Source organism: Eptatretus burgeri, chromosome 16 (assembly GCF_056783735.1).
Source record: "Eptatretus burgeri isolate ZD-2024b chromosome 16, Ebu_testis_v1, whole genome shotgun sequence".
Lineage (NCBI taxonomy): Eukaryota > Metazoa > Chordata > Myxini > Myxiniformes > Myxinidae > Eptatretus > Eptatretus burgeri.
The window spans coordinates 4,497,701-4,518,970 of record NC_140976.1 but is presented as its reverse complement, the minus strand read 5'-3'; the positions used below and the strand labels follow the sequence as shown (position 1 = coordinate 4,518,970).

Here is a 21,270-nt window from a genome sequence, read left to right as displayed (position 1 = left end):
GAGGGCATTATAATCTACTTATTACATACGAAGATGAATAGTTTGGGTAAGGAGGGCTGTAAAGAGAGATTAAAATTGAGAATTGGAAGAGCAAGGAGTACGATAGGAGAGGGGAAAGAGGTGGGATGGAAGGAGTGGGGAGAGAAGAGAAAATAGGAGATGGGAGCAAGGGGAGCGAAAGACCTCACCACTTTCCCCCAATCCGTAATAAAATGATGTTACCAAAGATATAATCAAATAACCTATGCAGTTATGGACGTCAACACAGGACTTTGTAAATATCTAAGGATTATGCACAGAACATAACTACAAATCAGAAAATGATGAAACAGCAAAATGAGGTTCAAATTTTGTTGATTGGTGAAAGGAAGTGATCAAAGAATCCTGGATGACTCGATGTGGACTATTGATTTGATCTGGGCTTTTCCCACCATTAAACTAATGGGCTCACAATCCCACATCAATGGAGAGAGAGAGAGAGAGAGAGAGAGAGAGAGAGAGAGAGAGAGAGAGAGAGAGAGAGAGAGAGAGAGAGAGAGAGAGAGAGAGAGAGAGAGAGAGAGAGAGAGAGAGAGATATATATATATATATATATATATATATATATATATATATATATATATATATATATATATATATATATATATATATATATATATATATATATATATATATATATCAGCTCAATACCATCATGACATGCATGTGACTACGCTTAATGGGATCTTCCCTACTGAGTGGGGTCTGCCCTACTGGACTGGTGGAGCGACTGTTATAGCAATTGATGCAAAATTGTACAGCCGAGCTTCACATCTAGTATTACCCAGCAGGTAGAGAGGGTAAACCACACGCACCGGAACATGCAGGCGACAGTGGCACCAGCCTGATGTCAGGAGAAATATCATAAACCCGGCAGGTCCATTCACTGACACTGCCTATAGAAAGTGTACACACCCTCTTTCAAAATGATCACCTTTTGTTACCTTATAACCTGGAATTAAATCAGAATTTTTCCACCTTTAGTTACACATCGTAACACACAACTTCCAAGTGAAAAACAAATTCTAGAAATTTCAAAAAGTTAATAAAAAAATACAAAACGAGAATATGTTGGTTGTACAAGGGTGCACCCCCCTGAGTTAATACTTGGTGGAAGCACCTTTGACAGCAATTACAGCTGTGCGTCTGTTGGGAGAGGACTCCACCAACTTGGCACACCTTGATTGGACAATATTTGCCCATTCTTCTGTACAAAACTGTTCAAGCTCAGTCAAGTTGCATGGGGAGCGCTGATGGACAGCGATCTTCAAGTCGTGCCACCGATTTTCGATTGGATTTACGACCAGGCTCTGACTGGGCCACTCAAGGACATTTATATTTTTGTTCTTTAGCTACTCCAGTGTAGCTTTGGCTGTGTGCTTTGGGTCGCTGTCATTCTCAAAGGTGAATTTCCAACCCAATCTCAGCTTTCTTGCAGAAGGCAGCAAGTTTTCCTCTCGGATTTTAATGTATTTTGCTCCATCCATTTTCCCTTCTGACAAGTGTTCCAGTCCCTGCTGATGAGAAACATCCCCATAACTTGATGCTGTCCCCACCATGCTTCACAGTAGGGATGATGTTCTTTGGATGATGTGCTGTGTTGGGTTTGCACCAAATGTAAATTTTGCATTTGGGCCAAAAAGTTCCATCTTGGTTTCGTCAGAGCACAAAACGTTTTTCCACATGGCTTCAGAATCTCTGGAGTGTTTTTTTTTGCATACCTCAAGTGGGACTCAAGGTGAGCTTTTTTGAGTAATGGCTTCCTTCTTGCCACCTTTCTGTTCAGGCCAGACTTGTGGAATTCTTGGGATATTGTTGTCGCATGCACACAATGACCAGTCTTTACCATAAAGGCCTGTAGCTCTTTCAAAGTTGCCATTGGCCTCTTTGATCAGTGCTTACTCGGTCATCCAGTTTGGAAGGACGGTCTGATCTCGGCAGGGTGTTGGTGGTTCCATACATCTTCCACTTCTTAATGATTGTCTTGACTGTGCTCCAAGGGATATTCAAGGCCTTTGAAATATTTTTATACCCATCCCTTGATCGGTGCCTTACCACACCTTTATCCTGGAGGACTTTTGAGAGCTCCTTGGTGCTCATGGTTGAGTCTTTGCTGTGAAATGCACTTCCCAGTAGTGGAAACATGCAGGAACAGCCGACTTTATTCTGAAATAATCAGAATCATGACAATTTAACATAGGTGGAGGCCAATTAACTTGGTGTGTGATTTTGAAGGTGATTGGTTACACCTGAGCTAATTTACAATTGCTATTACTAGGGCGGGCCTGTAGGGGCGTGTCAGTATGTGCAGCTTCGTGCCTGCAGTATCAGATCCCCAGCATCAATCGTGACGTCATATCAAACGAAGAAGAAGAAGAATTGTGACGCCCCCTCTCCCCCCTCTCTCTCGCCCTTCTCTCTCCCCCCTCCTCTGTCCCCCCTCCCTCCCCCTCCTTTCTCCCTTCTCTTGCCCCCCTCTCACCCTTCTCTCCCCCTCCTCTCTCCCCTCTCTTGCCCCCCCTTTCACCCCCTCTCTCACCCTTCTCTCTCCCCCTCCTCTCTCCCTTCTCTCTTCCCCCTCCTCTCTCCCTCCCCTCTCTTGCACCCCCTCTCTCTCCCCCTTCCTCTCTCTCTCGCCCCCTCTCTCCCCCTTTCTCTCTCGCCCCCCTCTCTCCCCCTCCTCTGTCCTCCTCCTCTCTCCCTCCCCTCTCTTGGCCCCCCTCACCTCCTTTCTCGCCCCTCTCCCCTCCTCTCTCGTCCCTCTCTCTGTAAATGTATTCACAAATGTCTACCAAGCACAACGATTAATTCCAATCTTGGGAAAAAACAGCTTTTAAACCCTTGGGAAACAGCTGTTTCCCTCGGGAAAATTCAAACCGAGAGAATTAATTAATAATTTGAATAATAATCAAACCTTGGGAGTTTGGCACATATCCAGAGAAAGGCACATACCCAGGTCCCCAGTCTCGATTGTGACGTCATACCAAACGAAGAAGAAGAATTGTGACGTCAATACTTCAAAAAAAAAATCAATTAATTAAATACATTAATTGTGACGTCATAGCACCGTGTCGTCATTGGTTCACAGATACATGGCCGTAACTTGGGAACCGCTCGTCCGATCGATATCAAACCTCGAAAAGGCACATCCGCGGGTCCCCGGAAATATTCCTGGCAAGTTTCAATCCGATCGGACCGGTGGTCGTCCGGTTATTTATAATTTGGGAAAAAAAATGGCATGATAAGGTGAGAAGGTGAAACGACACGTTCAGCTGCCTTATATACACCTTTTCAACACTGAAAAAGCAATGAAATTGCCGTAACTTGGGAACCGCTCGTCCGATCGATATCAAACCTTGAAAAGGCACATCCGGGGGTCCCCGGCAATATTCCTGGCAAGTTTCAATGAGATGGGACCGGCGGTCGTCGAGAAACGACGGTCGCAGACAAACAGACAGACACACAGAGATTGCTGGAATAATAGATAGATAAGGGGGGGGACACTTATACGACCAAGATATTCTAGTTTTGTGTTTTTAATTAATATTCTGAAATTTGTAGAATTTGTTTTTCACTTGGAAGTTGTGGGTTACAATGTGCAAATAAAGATGGAAAATGTTTGATTTAAAAGCTAAGAGGCAAGAAAAGGTCAAAATTTTGAAAGGGGGTGTACACTTTCTATAGGAACTGTAATAAACACTTTCATTATGTACTGCTTGGCAAATGTACCATTTCTCAGCTTACACATTCAAGTCCATGCCATTTCTTGGGCAGATCAATTTGGCCATGTTAATAGCTCACATGCAAGATAGCTCAATATAATATTTGATGTTCCCACAAACGCAAACAGCCAGCGTTGCACCAGGGTTCAGTAACCTCTGAAGACAATCAACCCTAGATTGAAGCGGTTTAGATTTGAACACACTCCTCTACCTACCTACCTACCTCCCTCCCCGCCCTTAACCCTCATGATCACTGTGCTGATGCACTTTGGAAAAAAGTCTCCATTGTGTTTGTAACTTTTGATGATCATGATCCCAATCAGGTCGATGACTTGATCCATCAATATTGGAGTCCGGTTACAGCCATTGCAGTTGTCGGCTTCCGAGATCAAGTGGAGTGTATTAAACCTTGTGTACTTCCTACCTGTAATGGAGCAGCTCAACTATAGATGCTTCACATGAAGGCAAGGTATTTCACAGCATGAGAGGTCAGCATCACACCTGCATCTCAAGGACACAGCACCAAGGCAAAAAGAACCAACAAGATGGACACCACACAAAACATCGCTCTACAGTGGAGAGAATACCGATGCTGTTTCTTGGACCAGGAGCCACCATCTCACAGCATGATTGACATACCCCAAGAGTAAGATCACTTCTTCAGTTGGTAGGACCTAAGGAGATATCAACGGATTTACAACATGAAGAGAAGGACAAGAGTAAAAGGACTACAATCCACATTGTGTTCTAAAGATAATAAGCAGATCAAAGCAGCCTCAAAGAAATGCATCGATAGTGTACAAAGCCATGATGTGTTAACGAAGTAAAGCAGCTAGTGATGGTGACTATTCATCGATTTGAAAGAGAGAAAGCAATGAAACAGATGCACTTCATATGATAGAAACCCTTCAATCATCACATTCAACACAACAACAAAGGGTTGCTCAACATGCTATTACACAAATAAAACAAAACTGCAAAAATAACAAGAGCAAAAGGAAAGGTAACAGGAGGACTAACTGAGTCATGGACCAGCTGAGATGAGCTGAGGATGAGCCGAGACAATGAGGAGAGATGAGGAGCCGAGACAATGAGGAGAGACGAGGAGCCGAGACAACAACGAGAGACGAAGAGCCGAGACAACAAGGAGAGACGAGGAGCCGAGACAAGAATTCACAGCTCGGCTACCGCTCGGAGGCAATTAGAACTGGAAGCTCAAAAAGCGAGTAATTAACACCTGAGCATTCTTTCCCACGCTTCATTAGGCCCCATGAAGTAAATCATACCGATGGCAAGAACAAATCAAACTGGAGGAAGAGTGACTGACTCAAAGACATCACTCATGGTTGAAGAAGTGAAAAAGATCCATCAATGGCCATGGGGGACAGAAGAGTCGGTGTTCAGTATCAAAAGCACGAGAAGAATGCAAGGAGACCCCTCTTCCATTTTCTGCGATCTAAAACCTCCTGCCCTATCCAAATCAGTGACCAGAACGAAACCAAACCGATGATCACCGATGGGCAGGTTGGAGATGACACTTGATGCTGATGGAAAGAATGGATTCCATAGTTTCCTTTTTTTCAAAGAATTGTCACATTTGATTGCTTGCTCAAAGATAGGGTAAGAATAAAGGGCATCGAAGATAAAGTTGTGGTGGTGGACCCTGAACAATATAGATACGTTTTCGCACTGCTAATGCAACAAGGGGATGAAAACAACCTGCTGCAGAAAAATCCAATCATATCCAACTCAGCCTTAATCAGACACACAAAGTAAATGCCGAAGGATATAAACTATAATGAGCCTTTACAAAACACGTGATTAACAGCAAGTCATAATTAACAAAAATGAGCTAAAATTATTTCAGATCTCTCAACTCCCTCAGCAGCCACCACACCTCTCCCCACGTTATTTTTTTGCTGACATTGCCGAGGATCGTATGAGAGTTAACACACAATGCACAACAAGGGGGGCAGGAGGCAAGAGAGGTGGGAAAGGGAAGGAAAAACAGTGGGGAAGAGAGGTGGGGTTGCCTCTGCCGGTCATCCTTCCGAGGTCGGCAAAATGAGTGCCAGCTTGCTGGTATCCTGTGTCGGAGTGGCAACCTGTCCAGCATTGTGCCCAATAACCAAGGAGACTGCTGAGGCAGCACCAACGCTCTGCACAGAGTATAGACCCAATGGATGGATGGGGTTATTGGTGGACCTTGAGCGACCTGTGGAAATATGGGGGGGACACATTGCAGACAGAGCAGGGAGGACGGGACTAGAGAGGAGACAGTAGAAGACGGAAAGACAACAAAACTGCATGCCATGAGAGAGTGAGAGACCAAAAGACTCAGCCTCATCACGGGAGATACCAATGATCCGAAATGCCTTGGTTTCCACAGCATGAAGACGAGAAAGGTGAGAGGCAGGACTGCCAGCCCAGAGGGGAGAGCAGTGCTCCATCAGGCTGTGGATGAAAGCTTTGTATGTGGTCAGGAGCTCAGGTGGGCCGAGGAAGGACTTTGCATGACGGAGGATGCCCAGTCAGCGACTGGCTTTGGAGGCCAGGTTGGAAATGTGGCTTTCTGACGAAATAGTGAGATAGTGAGATATTAACCTGCCGCAGGTGATAGTGAGACCCAGAAGTCCCAGATAGGTGATAGTGAGACCCAGATAGTGAGACCCAGAAGCTTGAATGAAAGGACTTCTTCCAGAGGATTGTTGAGAAAGTAGATGGGTGGTGGGGGGGGGGGTCCAAACAGTCCTTTTGGAGAGACATGGTGAGAGTGTGAGATTTGTCCGGGTTGAAAGGCATGTTCCACGTGTTGGACCAGTTTGTGATTTTATCCAGATCTGCAGTGAGCGAAAAAGCTGCTGCTTGCCGATCTGAGAGATGACAGATGGTACGGCAGAAGGTGGAGTCATCAGCAAAGGGATAAAGAGGATTTTCCAGGGAATTGAAGAGATCATTGATAAAAAACCAGAAAAAGAACAGTGCCCAGAACGCTGCCTTGAGGAACTCCAGCCTGGACAGGAAGAGGGGATGAAAGAACTCCATTTAGGGCCACACGTTGACTGCAACAGGAGAGGAAGTCTGCGAGCCATGAGTGGAGATGGCCTTGGATACCATAGGAAGAGAGTTTGGTGAGCAGGGCACGGTACCAGACTGTGTCAAAAGCACGCGATATGTCTAGGGATATCACTTCTCCATGAACCGCATTCCCGCTCACTCTCCCACCGCATTCCCAGATTCCCATCAATGGGTGCCACCCCGATAGCCCACGGCGAGCACTCCCGCCAATACTAGACAACGGGTGACTCCACTGATAGCAGACGACAGACACCCCCCTATAGCTGACTACGAGCGCCCAACTGGTGGCCAACCCCGTGTGGCCCCCCCTATACCCAACGACAGGCGCCCCCCCAGATAGCTGACTCCGAGCACCCTCTCCACCCCCCCAACGATAGCCGACGAAGGATAGCCCTCTGCACTCGATGACGATAGGATGACGATGATAAATGAGATCATACCTGACGATGCTCATGCCCATGCCCGCACGTATTCCACGACGTGTGCATACTCCACTAACTCTAAAACACATCCAAAACCCCAAAACACCCTTCCTTAAATCCTACAAAAAAACCACCCACGTTTCCACAAAGCCCACAACAGGCATCCACGATGGAAGTTCGAAATGACATGTTCATGTTGAACTTGCACGGTGTAAACATTGGTACACTCACTCACTCACTCACTCACTGTACGTACAAGGAGAACTCACGGGTTACACCGAGCGGGAGGTTTGGGTGAACCACTCGATGGACCAGAGCAAGGGGTCGAGTGGAGCAGCAGCAGCAATTGGGGGTTGAGTGGACCATGAAAAACTGGGGGTCGAGTGGAGGAAATGGGGGAAGCTACGGTGCGCAGGGCGGTCGTGTCCCAAGCTGCACTCCGTGTTTCTCATGTCCCAGCATCGAACCCAATGGAACGCGCTCGAATGAACACCGAACGCCATTCATTCTCTTGCGCTTTTCCATCGGTATTTCGTTCGTTCGTTCGTTCTGTCATTCGTTCGTTTTGCAATCCCAAATGCACCTGCGGCAGGTTAATTGAGAGGGCGAAGCGACTCAGCCCATCGGACACTTCGGTTCGAGGAATTTGGTTCCCATTCAAGTTCGTCCATCACACCTCGACAGGGAATCGTGATGGTCTTGTTAATGATGTGTAAATGAGATCACACCTCGTCGGAAATCCAATATTTTACGTGTTAATACAACCATGGACAATTTGTGCTGAACAAGACGAGGAATATTAAATCTGTAAACTCTGCCAAGCGACATCGTTTATCATCTTCATGCAGCGTGAGATTTGTACAATTCCCAGTGGGGGGCGGGGGGGGTTAATTTAATTTATGACTTTTACAACTTACAAGCTCCACATAACAATCGCGACATACAGGTGAAAAGTGACATAATTAAATAAATAGCTCCGTTGGGGACTGACAGTTATTTCCCCAACAGGTAAGGTGAAAATGGGGGATTAGGGGGAAGGGGGCATTGCTCCCCTTTCGGAAGTGGTACGTTCATGTTCATGGAAGCACAACTTATGGTTAGGGCATGGTCCCGATGCCTTGAAGCGAGTTTGGTCTGGGTCTAGTTTTAATGGTTTCTGAGAAGAGGATTTTTTTAATAAAACAACAATGTTTGGAGGAAAAAACCCCTTTCACCCCCTTTATAGGGGGTGAATCTGGGTGGGGAGCACGACCCCGTGAGACCTTGCTGCCCTGATGCATCGTTACCAAATTTGGTCCATATCGGTCAGGAAGTTCATGAGATGTTTTAGTCGAATGTTGTGTTGGCTTTGTAGTTCAGGTGACTGGCTTTGGATCTTAGAGTCCTGAGGTTGAACCCCGTTTTTCCACTGAATTAACACCAGGTGGGGCTGACTCAGACTGTCATCCTACCGAGGTCAGCATCGGCAAAATGAGTACCAGCGTCCTGGTGGAGAGGCACAGCATCAGCGAGCGGCATAGTCGCCGGCCAACAAAATTATATCTACGAAGGAGAAGGAGAAGAGGAGGAAGACAAATGTTTACGGACAGACACTGGGACTCACTCGATGAGCACATTTTGGAGAAATAACCAAAATATATAATTAATACATTTCTCACACTGAAAAAAAGTAATCTTGGAACAATTTAAGGTCTACATGTTCAGATTCAAAATTTATTTCCACTCAAATCAAAGTTTGACAGGCTAATAAGGGATACAAGTCTGAAGACGACAATGGTTCACGAGCAGTATTTGACGATGTAGATTGTTTCAGAAGTCAAGGATGAGACAATGTGATAATGTTTGACCAAGTTATAAAAATGATCAACATGATGTGGTACGAGTGACAGGTTATTTGCTACAAAATATCAAAAACCTGGTTTCGTTCAACAACTTTAAAAATTTGACCTTTGCATAACCTTTAAAGGTCACAAAACAATGTTGTGGACATTAAAATAAGGAAATAGGATACGTGCTATATAGCTTATTGGAGTTAGTTCGTCGAAGAAGGTCGAAAACCCGGTTTGATTCCCACAAGTTTGAAAATTTGACCTTTGTGAACTTTAAAGGTCAAAGGTCAAGGATTATAACCTATGGTGCAAAACTTCCTCTGGAACATTCCAGGAACAATATAACGTCGTATAGGCTATATGGCATTTCACACTCCTCGGATTATCCATACTTTGATGAAATCAGCATAAAAACAAACTTGAAGGGGGCGCCACGGGCAAGGTGTTCGAGATAGAGCAAAATGGTTTCAAGACTTTAGGTGAGGAATAACCTCAAGATTATGCATAAAAATATTGTCATCCGAGGTCTCAAAGTTTGGGTGGTTGTATGATTTTTTATGTCAAAATTCGCAATTTTTTAAGTTTTTGACCTTGGGACGAGAATGAAAAATCGAGCTCTGTGGGGCTATGCAGGTGCCATTGGGCTAACCAAATACTGAAACCCCTGCCAGATTCGACAAACCCCCTTGGAGAAGATGCAAATTGAAATTGGCTACCCCCTAAAAACACGTTTTTTGGGCGTGGCTCCGCCCATTATGGGCGCAGCATTCCCATTCTCAGGAAAACACAACTAGATCATGATATAAACCTCCCACCGAAATTTTATCAGGATTGGATCAAACCCCACGGAGCTATGCTCAGGACAGACAGACAGACAGACAAACCGGTAGGCGGACATAGGTCGTCGCCGACCCAATAGAACCTGACGCGATGGGCCCGTTCGATGGGGAATGACCTGAGGATCAAGCACAAGAAAATTCATGATTCTAGCTTCAAGGGTTAATGCTGCAGATTGTTTTTTCATTAAAATACCCCCACATTTAGAGGTTTTTTGGCCGTTGCTAGGCAATGGAGGGGTCCACAGCAACAGTTCTTTCTCACACATAACTAGGACATACCATGAACCTACCATACCAGTTTCATGTATATCTGACTCATAGTCTCTGAGATATAACGAACTTCGTTTTTTTTATTGTTTTTAACCAGGGTTCATTCAAAGTTTATCTTCTCTCACAGTTTTCATGGGAGCGGGCTGAATTTTTTGTCAAGGGGGCTGAAATGAAAACGAGAGAAGAACCTTCAGAGTGTAGGCTTTATTCCATTTGATTGAAGCCGCTTCTACGGGCATATCAGGGGATGCAGGTGCAGCATGGAGTACATAAGCAGTAAGGTATACACGTGCAACTAATCACCGCAAAATAAATCAGTATAAGCACGGAGTCCGATATACTCTCAATTCTCACCATTCAACGAGCACCAAGTGAACCGCCGCCGTAAACGACAATGCCCCTGGGACAATCGCCCCCGACCGAGCGGAACCTTAGCTTTATCTATTCCGTGCTCGAGGCGTGCAACATGTGATCACACGTCACGACCTTCAATTCACCACATTTTCCCCATCTTTAAAATGTAACTAGAGGCCCAACTAACGCACCATGATTACTTCAGCGCTACAGGAGTATACATTTCAAGCAACGCGAACTATCTAAACTACAGAAGCATACATGCCAAGCAGTGAGGATTACTTTTCAATAGCCTATACGGGGACTAAACATTAGGCATCCTCTATGGCGGAAAAATCCAAAATGGCGTCCAAGATGGCCGATTTTTGGCTACTGGAAAGTTGTTCCCTCCGATGTGGGTTCTAATATGTCTAGTTATAGGTTTTTGGGTGTGCTGAATTCGTTTTTATGCTCTAAAATACAGTATATCTGTCACAGAGACGTCTGCGGGGGTCATGCTCTCGCGTTAAGAAGTAGTTCTTGCAAGTCCGAAGAAGAATTTTGAATATTCTCGCCCTCATTGATATCAGGTGTCGATTCGACACCTATGGTATTTGACACCGCAATTGGTAATTTTCGCTCTTGCCTATTCCAACGTGCCCACAGATGAGCGAGAAACGATGGCAAAACTGTTGCATCAGACACCTAGACTACCTCATAATCAACTCAGCTCAGGAAAGCCAAAATTTCTGGCCGTGGATGAGAATGAGAGTGGTATCTGGCCGTGGATGAGAATGAGAGTGGTGACCTGTGTCTCAGCAGTTTCATGGATGACGACTCGTGGCGGTTATTCAATCTTCTTGAACTATATGATGTACTAGATGTAGAATGGATGTGTGAGCCTGCAAGCACATGGCCAGAAAGTGATGGTTACCAAAAATTCGCAAACTATGTGCACAATGTTCACGTAGTTAACGACCTTGCAGAGCGTGGAATTAAGTTGATTTCGGATTTTATAGGCAAAACGAGGGATGAACAGCAAAGGCAAGCTTTGCTTCAAGTGGTTGAGTGGCACAGGCAGAATTATTCTGGATACACGAAATCCACTCTTCAGAAAATGTAGATAACTATATGAAGCGAAGTGTGAACATTGATGTTTTTGAACTATGGAAATTTTAATTTGAAATGTCGCTACAGCCATGTATGCCATGCCATGGCCAATATTATTGATTATTATCGAGGCTGATAGGCACGCATACATTAATTCATATTAGAACATTCATTATGGCATTGGCATACTTGTAATTCGTGTATATACTGTACATGTTAAATAAATACATGTTTGACCTTCGAATATTTAATTGTTATTTTCTGATATCAATGAGGGCGAGAATATTCAAAATTCTTCTTCGGACTTGCAAGAACTACTTCTTAACGCGAGAGCATGACCCCCACAGACGTCTCTGTGACAGATATACTGCATTTTAGAGCATAAAAACGAATTCAGCACATCCAAAAACCTATAACTCGACATATTAGAACCCACATCGGAGGGAACAACTTTCCAGTGGCGAAAAATCGGCCATCTTGGACGCCATTTTGGATTTTTTCCGCAAGATTGGATGCCTAATGTCTCGTCCCCGACTGCAAGCAGACATAGCAATCATAATCATCGACAAACATACACATATCAAGTAACATTAATGTATTTTAGCAGGTGTAGGAGTCGATTTCTGTGTCAAAACGCAAAAAAAGGCCGCCATTTTTGGAAAAAATAGCCGCCGGCGGCCATTTTGGGGAGGAAAATTCTAATAATCGGCGAGTGGGGTTTTTATCAATATTGGAAAGCTAAGACCCGTAGCCAACTTGACTAGCGTAAAAAAGTTGCAATATGAAACACCCTAGTGTATATATGTTTGTATGTAGGTATGTATGTATGTATGTATGTATGTTCCCGAAATACAGCCAAAACGGTACACGATAGCGCAAAAAATTTAGGGCCGCCTTAATTACCGTTCACCTGCGGTGTGCAGTATCAAGTTTCGCTCAAATCGGGCAACGAAAAAATTATTTAAAAATCAATTCCCGATTCAGTCAAGTACTCTTTGGGAGTATTTGATCAATGCAAACAACCTCAGCGGTATAGTTCACTGGAGCTATCTTTTTTTTTTCTTTTTTCTTTTTTGAAATGATTGTTTTTTTTATCAACCGCTGTCACAACGGGAACCCAATGGGTTCAGTGGTCATCTAGTATTATATAAAAATAAAAACCATTGTGTGGCGGTGAAGCGGTGAGGTGGTGAAGCCTTGAAGCCGTCCGTCAGTCAGTGAAGATAAATATGCCTATGATTCACGTCCCATTTGAACGTTAATTGCAAACTACACAAACGTCTATAAATTACATACTATTTAAAGATTCCTTTCACAGTGAAGGTGTCACTATATGTCTATTAATTACGTACTGTTTGAATGTCGTTTGCAGACTGAACATACGTCTATTAATTATGTGCTGTTGGAACGTAAGCTGCATCCTGACTTCACACACATACGTCTATTAATTACGCACTATAGTACAGTAGATTAAAGAAAAATTGTGAAATAAGTGTGCAAATTGGCATACATGTCCATTTCAATATGTTCTTTCATACAAGAGCAGGACACACCTGATCAGAATACATTTACGGCCGCCATCTTGAATTTAAAAATGGCCGCCCACCGAAAATAATATTTTACAATATCTCGGTCACCAAGAGACCGAGCAAAATGAATAAAGAGTCTAATCCAATGTTTTCACACACAAGGAATCCAATAAACACACTTAAAATGCTCTATTGTCAGCATTTCTGCTTTAAAATGACATATACACTGTCCTAAGTATAGTTAATCTGGTCTAGATACAGTTCTGACTTCAATCTGTCTGATAACATGTTCCTGCACAATGGGAAAGTTCAGTGCACGGGAGAGATGCACAGAAACATTTGCATGGTGGTCTGCATGCCTTTTTGCAGCCGCATTTGATCAGCTCTGTGCAGGATTTGGCCCCCTCGGAAAGTGCTGTCCAGAAAGGTATCCACTGTTCAATGGTGTTCTTCGTCCATCCCCAGTCGCATGGACTTGGTAACTGCTGCTTAGATATCAGCGCTTGGCCCCAGATGTGTCCTGCCTGGTATGTCGACCTCTTGATATGTTCCGTGAGCGCTGCCTTTGTGGGGAGTAGGCAATCTATTTGTCTTCCTTTCGCAAACAGAAGCTTCCTTGCCTGATTCACCTCGGTGCATTCACTAGTTCTATCATAAAGACGTATGACGAACTTTTCCAGTTGACACACATTCTCATCTGAGACTGATGAAGGCTTTTGGCATAAACTCAAGAAAGTGCCCATTATATCAGGGAAATTGGTCCAGGTGTCCCAAGCTGTTTTCTTCCCAATACCACTGAATGACGACAACATGTCAGCCAGTGAAGGCATGGAAGAACAGAAGAGCTTTGGCCTTATTTTCACCAAGACTGTTTGCAATCTTGTGAGCCGGTATTAACCTGTAGTGTTTCTTGACTCCACATGCAACCCATAGTTCATCAAGGGATAAAGCGTGAAATATGGCAATTGCAAGGACAACAACGTCGGTGTCGACTGACCTGATCAGGATTCTGTGATGGCCATTTTGTGCACAATAGAGAGCATGCAAGAATAACCTCGTATCGGCTTCTTCATGGTTGCATGGGGCTAGAGAAGATTCTATGTTGGACTCTTGGGAAGAGATGACATTGGTATCTTGTGTGCTATATAGCTCCTTCTCTTGTGTGGATAACTTAGCAACGCACTGTGACAGGAACTAAGTGGATTGCATCACCATCATCATTGTTGGATCAAGCTATTTTAATCACTTCTCCAATGTCGGAATTAAACATGACGACCACATCTCTTCCTTGAGTTTGAGCTCTCATATCTGGGATTAAGCACAACAGTCTCTCCTTCAATCGTGTTGTATTGACCTTTCTAGAAAAGTCTGGATCTTCTTCTCTTAATCTGGACTCGTAAAGTTGCCCCATATCTGACAATCTGAAGACTGGCAACGTTTCATCTTGGAGGAATTCTTCGATGTACGAAACTAGCTCACCAAGTATTAGACTATCGACTTTAGTGCTTTGGGTGTCTCTTACATGCTGAGCATTATGTTTTCGCACACGGCTGGTGACGGAAGTCAGACATGATAGATGATACCTCGCATCTAAGGCTACATGTCACCTTCGGAGAGCTTTCCCAACAGTTTCCTATCTTGTAACACATGTGCATATCGACGAACTCAAATATCAATTTTGTCAGTCCTTGCATTATGGAGATACTCATTTGTATCATCTTCTTCACAAAAGAAACAATTACTATTCTTGCCATTTAACCCACACTGCGTCGCCTGGTCTTAACAGGACTTGTCTCATATTCCAGGTTTTCTTTCGACTTCTTTTTCTGAGCATGTTGGAGCTTTTGTATGTCAAACCTGTTTCTGCAGTTGTTGTGCCATACTGCCTGGTTTGTTGTGAGCGTGGCTTCAATGTCATCTCCACTGTCCCACTTCACAATGTGAATATCCTCTGGTAAGGCATCAATTTGATGAAACTCCAAAATATTCTCAGCAAATAGTTTGTAGCCGCATTCTTTATCACTTCCTCTATATTTAGCTATGCTGGGATTAACAAGCTTTTCTTCGGTGTCCTGTTGGCAAATTGCACACAATTTCCAGTCAATCAAGGCTGTTTTCTCTGGGCATTCATTGTCTTTTAGAAGATGCACCTTCACCAGCATCGATTATTTTATCTTGCACTTTTTGGACATCGTTATAGCATGTCAGTGCATTGGTATCACCGTATCAAATGTCCTGAAAAAAGGGTAAAAAAATCTTAGTCCACCACCATTACAATTTACAACATATATTTCTGCTTATACACATATATACATGCATACATCTCATTATGTTCAGACAGCAACTGATTTTTAGTGCATAAATTGCAATACAGATCATATTCATGCATTGCAAAGAGTGATAGTGGTTGACCCACGCATATGGATGTTCTCTGGAACGCATGGATCGATTGACAGCTGGAACGACCGCGGACCATAGCTTCAGAGCGAATGACAGACAGACTCTTAGAATTATAACACCTTTCAAAACATTATATTGAAAATTAAATTGGATAAAGCCATTTCTACACACTCATAGCATTTGGATATCAAACATCGAGCAAACACTTTTAACTATTTAGTTGTTTATGAAAGGGTCTCATGTCGATTTTAAAGCAGAAAGACTGAAAATGGAGCATTTTAAGTGTGTTTATTGGATTCCTTGTGTGTGAAGACATTGGATTAGACTCTTTATTCAAGTCCTTAAGCCTCTTGGTTACCAAGATATCGTAAAAATCGTTTTCGGTGGCGGTCATTTTGAAATTCAAGATGGTGGCCGTAATTGTCGTCTGATCATGTGTGTCCTGCTCTTATATGGAAGAGCATATAAAAGTAGTCATGTGTCCCAGTTTTCACACTTTTTCACATTTTGAACGATTCTGGTGAAATGTTGACTTAATCTACTGTACTACATCAGGTGTGTCAACATTGGCATCTATGTTATCAATCGCTGCTCTGAAGGCTGCTTTAGTATTCATACCAGGAGGTAAGTCGACTCCACCATTAGCATCGGAATTCTATTGAACAGCTAAGGTAATACGGGTTACTTTATCCAATGTTTGGTTGGATGAAATGCCAGCGTTGATATTGGCAAGTACATCTCTCATTTTCTTGCTTCTGCTGTTGTGAAAGCGATCCAGGGACATGCCTACAGCTGGTGGAGTTTCAGTGTGGGGTCTAAAGTCAGCAGATGTAGACTTTGGTTTGCATGATACCTCTGTTTTTTGTGTTGAAGGCCTGTAGTATTTGCTGTGACAGGTGAGTGATGGATTTATCGAGTGTATTATCACGTGTATCAGAGCTTGATGCAGCATTTCTCTATATTATCTAATTCATCTGGAACGACATGAGAATCACCTGTTTGGAGTGATCCACCAAATTTCCACGACTGTAATCGTTCAATGGCTTTTTTAATAAGCAAAGCACATTGAAAGATGTCAACTCCATCTTTGATCGAATGCTCTTCAACGGCAACATTCCCAGTTTTCGCCGTATGGATCAGGCTTGGTTTTGCCAGATTCTTCGGTTTACCGAACTGCACCCGTTTTATGTGTTGCTTTATACCATCTCTGAGAGCGGCTCTCTCCAAAGTTCTGTTTTGACCGTGGTCTCTCATCATATTCTCATCGTCCTGTTCAGCTTCTTCAATGGGAATTATTTTCCCTTGGTTTAGTCTCTCTTTCAACTGACTGTAAAACTGCGTTACGGCAGCAACAAAGTTTATTAACTCTTCTGGAGATTCTTCTGATGATGTAGCAGGGAATGATGAGGAACCGACGATGTTTGCACATCCTTGATACTTCTGACAATTTTCTGTCATGCAAGCTTTATGGTAAAGGATGTCCCTTGACAGAGCATCTGAAGGAGCTATCAGTTCAGCATAGTTGACACACCACTGTTCATTGCCAGAGGTCTCCACAACATGGGCAATTCTTTTGCCAACATTATAACTTTGGCAGACATGAAGTTGATCCTTGACAAATCTTGATCCCTGGCAAAAAAAAAAGCATTCAGTTCTCTTAAATGATGATTTTCCGAGATCTGGTGAATGGCTCCTCTGCAGAAATTGTTTGAGCAGGTGGCCCATGCTGTGACTTTGCCAGCCGTCCTTTCCTTTTCCGAAGCAGACCAGTCCCTTCATTGGTGAGAGCCCTTGTATGACGCTCTTCTGATCATTTGATGTGTATTGCACTTGTACAGTTAGCGCAACACGCTTCGTGCCACAAGATGTTATTATCCTTCAGGTCTGTTCGAGAGGTGCCCTGAAGCCGATCCTTGATGATCACAAACTCATTCTCACCATATCCTGCTCTTTGGTTTGCAACATTTAGCAGTTTACGCTATCATCCTTTGGCTTGGTCATCACGTCCCTCAAGGCTCACACTTCAGCAGATGATACGGCATGAATAGTCTCGTCTAGCTCTGTTGGTCTCCTCTCCTCTCTCGTCTAGCTCAGTCTAGCTCTCCAGTCGGTGTGTATCCGCTTTCTCAGCATCCATGATCTGAATTTTTTTTTTTTTTGTAAGACAACATGTACTCTCTGGGTTTAATATTGTAAAATGAGAAATTACATGCAGGGACATAAAAACACTGATACAAATACAAAATTAAATAACCTGTTTGAATATGGAATACAACAATCTATATATTACTAAAACTCTCATCTTGTACGTATGTATGTTTGTATGTTCCCGAAATACAGCCAAAACGGTACACGATAGCGCAAAAATTTCAGCACACCTTACTCACCATTCTCCTGCGGTGTGCAGTATCAAGTTTCGTTGAAATCAGGCAAATTATTAAAAAATCAATTCCCGATTCAGTCAAGTACTCTTCGGGAGAATTTGATCAATGCAAACAACGTCCGCGGTATAGTTCGCTGGAGCTATCTTTTTTTTTCTTGAAATGATTTTTTTTATCAACCGCTGTTACGGCGGGAACCCAATGGGTTAGTATGTAATAAAATACCAAAAGGTTTTTTGTAGGTTTTTATGCTCATTTTATGACAAATCTAGAAGGGCACTCGATAGAGCGCATACCTCCGCCCCACAATGCCTGATCCATGAGAATATATCTGGCCCAATACATTTTTGAAACATCGTTTTTGGCACTATCTCTCAATAGTGAAGAATCACTAGTAGTCGGATCTGGATCCAGGTTTTCAACAAAATCTAATCAGTTCATCCTTGCCAAACACCGAACCTGTCCACAAAATTTTGTCCGGATCCATCCACAACTTTTTTAGATATCCTGTACACAAACGGACAAACAAACAGATAGAAAGGGGTGAAAACATAACCTCCTTCACCTTCGATGGCGGAGGTAAGGATCATAAAAAGACCGGTCTAAATTCATAAAATTAATCCTTCCTATGGATTTCTCAGATAAACATATGAAGCGCAGATGAAAATGTTTGGTTGTGACAGCGATAGACAGTGCTTCAACTTTACAGGGCAGCCAGGTTATCCGGCGACCGCATCGTTTTCTGCTGAAACAACCAGCCAGCCGTGGTTTTCCATCCCGGGTGATTCGGAGTAGCACCGATACCACGCTTCTTCACAGATGCATCGGTGATGATCCACAATTGATCTTCGGGTCAGGGGAGTAGGATTGTGCGGTGTAAAGATCTGGCTTCTTGAGCTGTACGAAAGACGTTGGTTAGTTCCTCAACCAAAACAACATTGTCCTGGGAAGGACGACCAGTGACGACAGCGTCCAGAATGGGCAGGAGTCTGGGCGATCTGGGTAACATGGTGCAGCGAATATTATCGTTGGTGGAAGATGTCTCAGATGACCCATATGTATAGATAGTTCCATTATAGAATAAAACTTGACGCTTTGCTGGGCAAACAGAGACATTATTTTGCTCCATAAAAGGTGTCCCACCTCGTATAATCAACGTCTACGTCCTCTACAAGGCCTTGGAAGCTGAATTCTTTCTTTTCGCATGACAGGGTTATATCAACTTCACCAACTACTTCAAGTGGTGAAGAGCCATCTGCCTACTGAGCTTACTGGGAGCCCTTCTTCATGTTCAGGCCTAAATTCTGTGCAGTAGATAGGCATATCATGTTTCCTGTGGCATCGCTATCAATGGTGTTATGAGTGGTGTGATGGCTGTAAAAGGCATTTATGTAAGGTGAATGGTGGACCAAGATTCTGTGTGCCAAAGCCACCACATTCGTAAGAAGGGCAACTTCAGTAAGGACACCCGGCGAATCCGGAGTAGTGTCGTTTGTATCATCATCCGACTGTTCCAAGACGTTGAAGATTTGCCGTGCCTTCCGATCCCGGTCTTGGAGGTATTTACATCCGCTAAGGAAGTGGTGATCTGGTCTCCATGCCTGACAACACAAAGGTCATGATATTTGTGGGTGTTGGGGTTTGTAAGGCCGAACATTCATCGTTGATTGTGAGCCGGTAGACTGACGATGGGATGAATTCGTGCGAGATGTGGCAGCGCGAGTTACCTTGGCGTTTCGGTCATGTCGATTTCATCAAGCAAGGGCGATAAAGCTCGATAAATCTCCGGCTTGATGATTGCAAGTGTGCGGAACCATAGTTCTGTCGTGTACTTCAGTTTGACTAATTTGGGTAATCCTACCACTGCCACCACGCCAGTTTAGGTAGTTAACCCCTGAAGCGTACCGTTCAACTGCATCAGGTACAAAAGCGGAGTGTTCACGTGATCTGCGGACATGATGATGGACAAATCAAGAGATAATCAGGATGTTTATAATTCACTGTCTCGTTCTGCTTCGGTGGTAACATTTTAATACATCTTATACCATAAAACCTGAATTTGATGTAATGTGTTTTCAGTCTCGGCCAATGATCTCTTATTCCACTAATAGCCATTTGGAATGAATTATAATTATATTGTTTGTAAAGTACATTTTGAGATTACGTGAACATTTGGTGTTGTATTTAGTGGGGCAACTTAGCTAAATATAGCATAACAATTGTGCATTTTGTGAGGAAAGCACCAAATTTGGCCCACTAGTAGCCCATCATATTATGAACAGATTTGGATATTGGGCCATCTCAAATTCAGCCGCTGATGGCTGTGGCAGCCATTTTCCACTGCCATCAAAAATTTGAGATGGCCCAATATCCAAATCTGTTCATAATATGATTGGCCACTAGTGTGCCAAATTTGGTGCTTTCCTCACAAAATGCACAATTGTGATGCTAAGTTGCCCCACTAATTGGGAAGTTGTGCAGAAAATGGCACAAACTAGTTCAACATAACGTGGTATTATCATCTTAATAAACACGAGCAGAAAGAACGAATACGGAATACACTACATTCCAATACGGAATACACGGAATACACTTGAGATTAGATTAGTAATAACGCATGGAATACCTGGGAAGGTCGTGGCAGTGGAAACAGGAATAGTAGACAGGTTTAAATTGGAATTGGATAGATACCTGGGTAGGATTTGTGGGTAGCTACGAGCTTGTGTGTGGGTGGGTGGTGGTTCATGGGGTTTGTGCAGCGCAGGCAGGATGGCACCACTGGGTCATTTCTCCGAGAGGGCGGTGCTTGCTCAGAGAGGGCGATGCTTGCACCGAGAGGGCGGTGCTTTCTCCGAGAGGGCGGTGCTTTCTCAGAGAGGGCGGTGCTTGCTCAGAGAGGGCGATGCTTGCACCGAGAGGGCGGTGCTTTCTCCGAGAGGGCGGTGCTTTCTCAGAGAGGGCGGTGCTTGCTCAGAGAGGGCGGTGCTTTCTCAGAGAGGGCGGTGCTTTCCCAGAGAGGGCGGTGCTTTCTCAGAAAGGGCGGTGCTTTCTCAGAGAGGGCGGTGCTTGCTCAGAGAGGGCGGTGCTTGCTCAGAGAGGGCGGTGCTTTCTCCGAGAGGGCGGTGCTTTCTCCGAGAGGACGGTTTTATTAACCTCACGTGATACAAATACGACATGAGGAACTTCCAATGGCAGGGTCGCTCTGACATCACGTGATACAAATAACGACTCCACGAGATTATGCATACATCGTGAATCAAAATTATTTCACTCTCTGTGTATATGTATATATATGTGTGTGTGTGTTTGTTTAATTTC

General features: G+C 43.8%; 1 protein-coding gene across 4 annotated transcripts in view; it reads right to left on the bottom strand.

The window, feature by feature from the left end:
- The window catches only part of LOC147010360 (synaptotagmin-like protein 5), a 69,877-nt gene extending 62,082 nt beyond the window's left edge, over positions 1 to 7,795 (bottom strand). The window contains exons 1-2 of one of the 4 annotated variants that reach the window (XM_085860630.1): positions 7,518 to 7,795; positions 4,349 to 4,435 (exon numbers count right to left, since the gene is read on the bottom strand). The gene's annotated coding sequence lies outside the window, so the exon portion shown is untranslated. The other 3 variants (XM_085860628.1, XM_085860629.1, XM_085860632.1) reach the window with 3 other exon arrangements.
- Between the last annotated feature and the right edge of the window lie 13,475 nt (positions 7,796 to 21,270).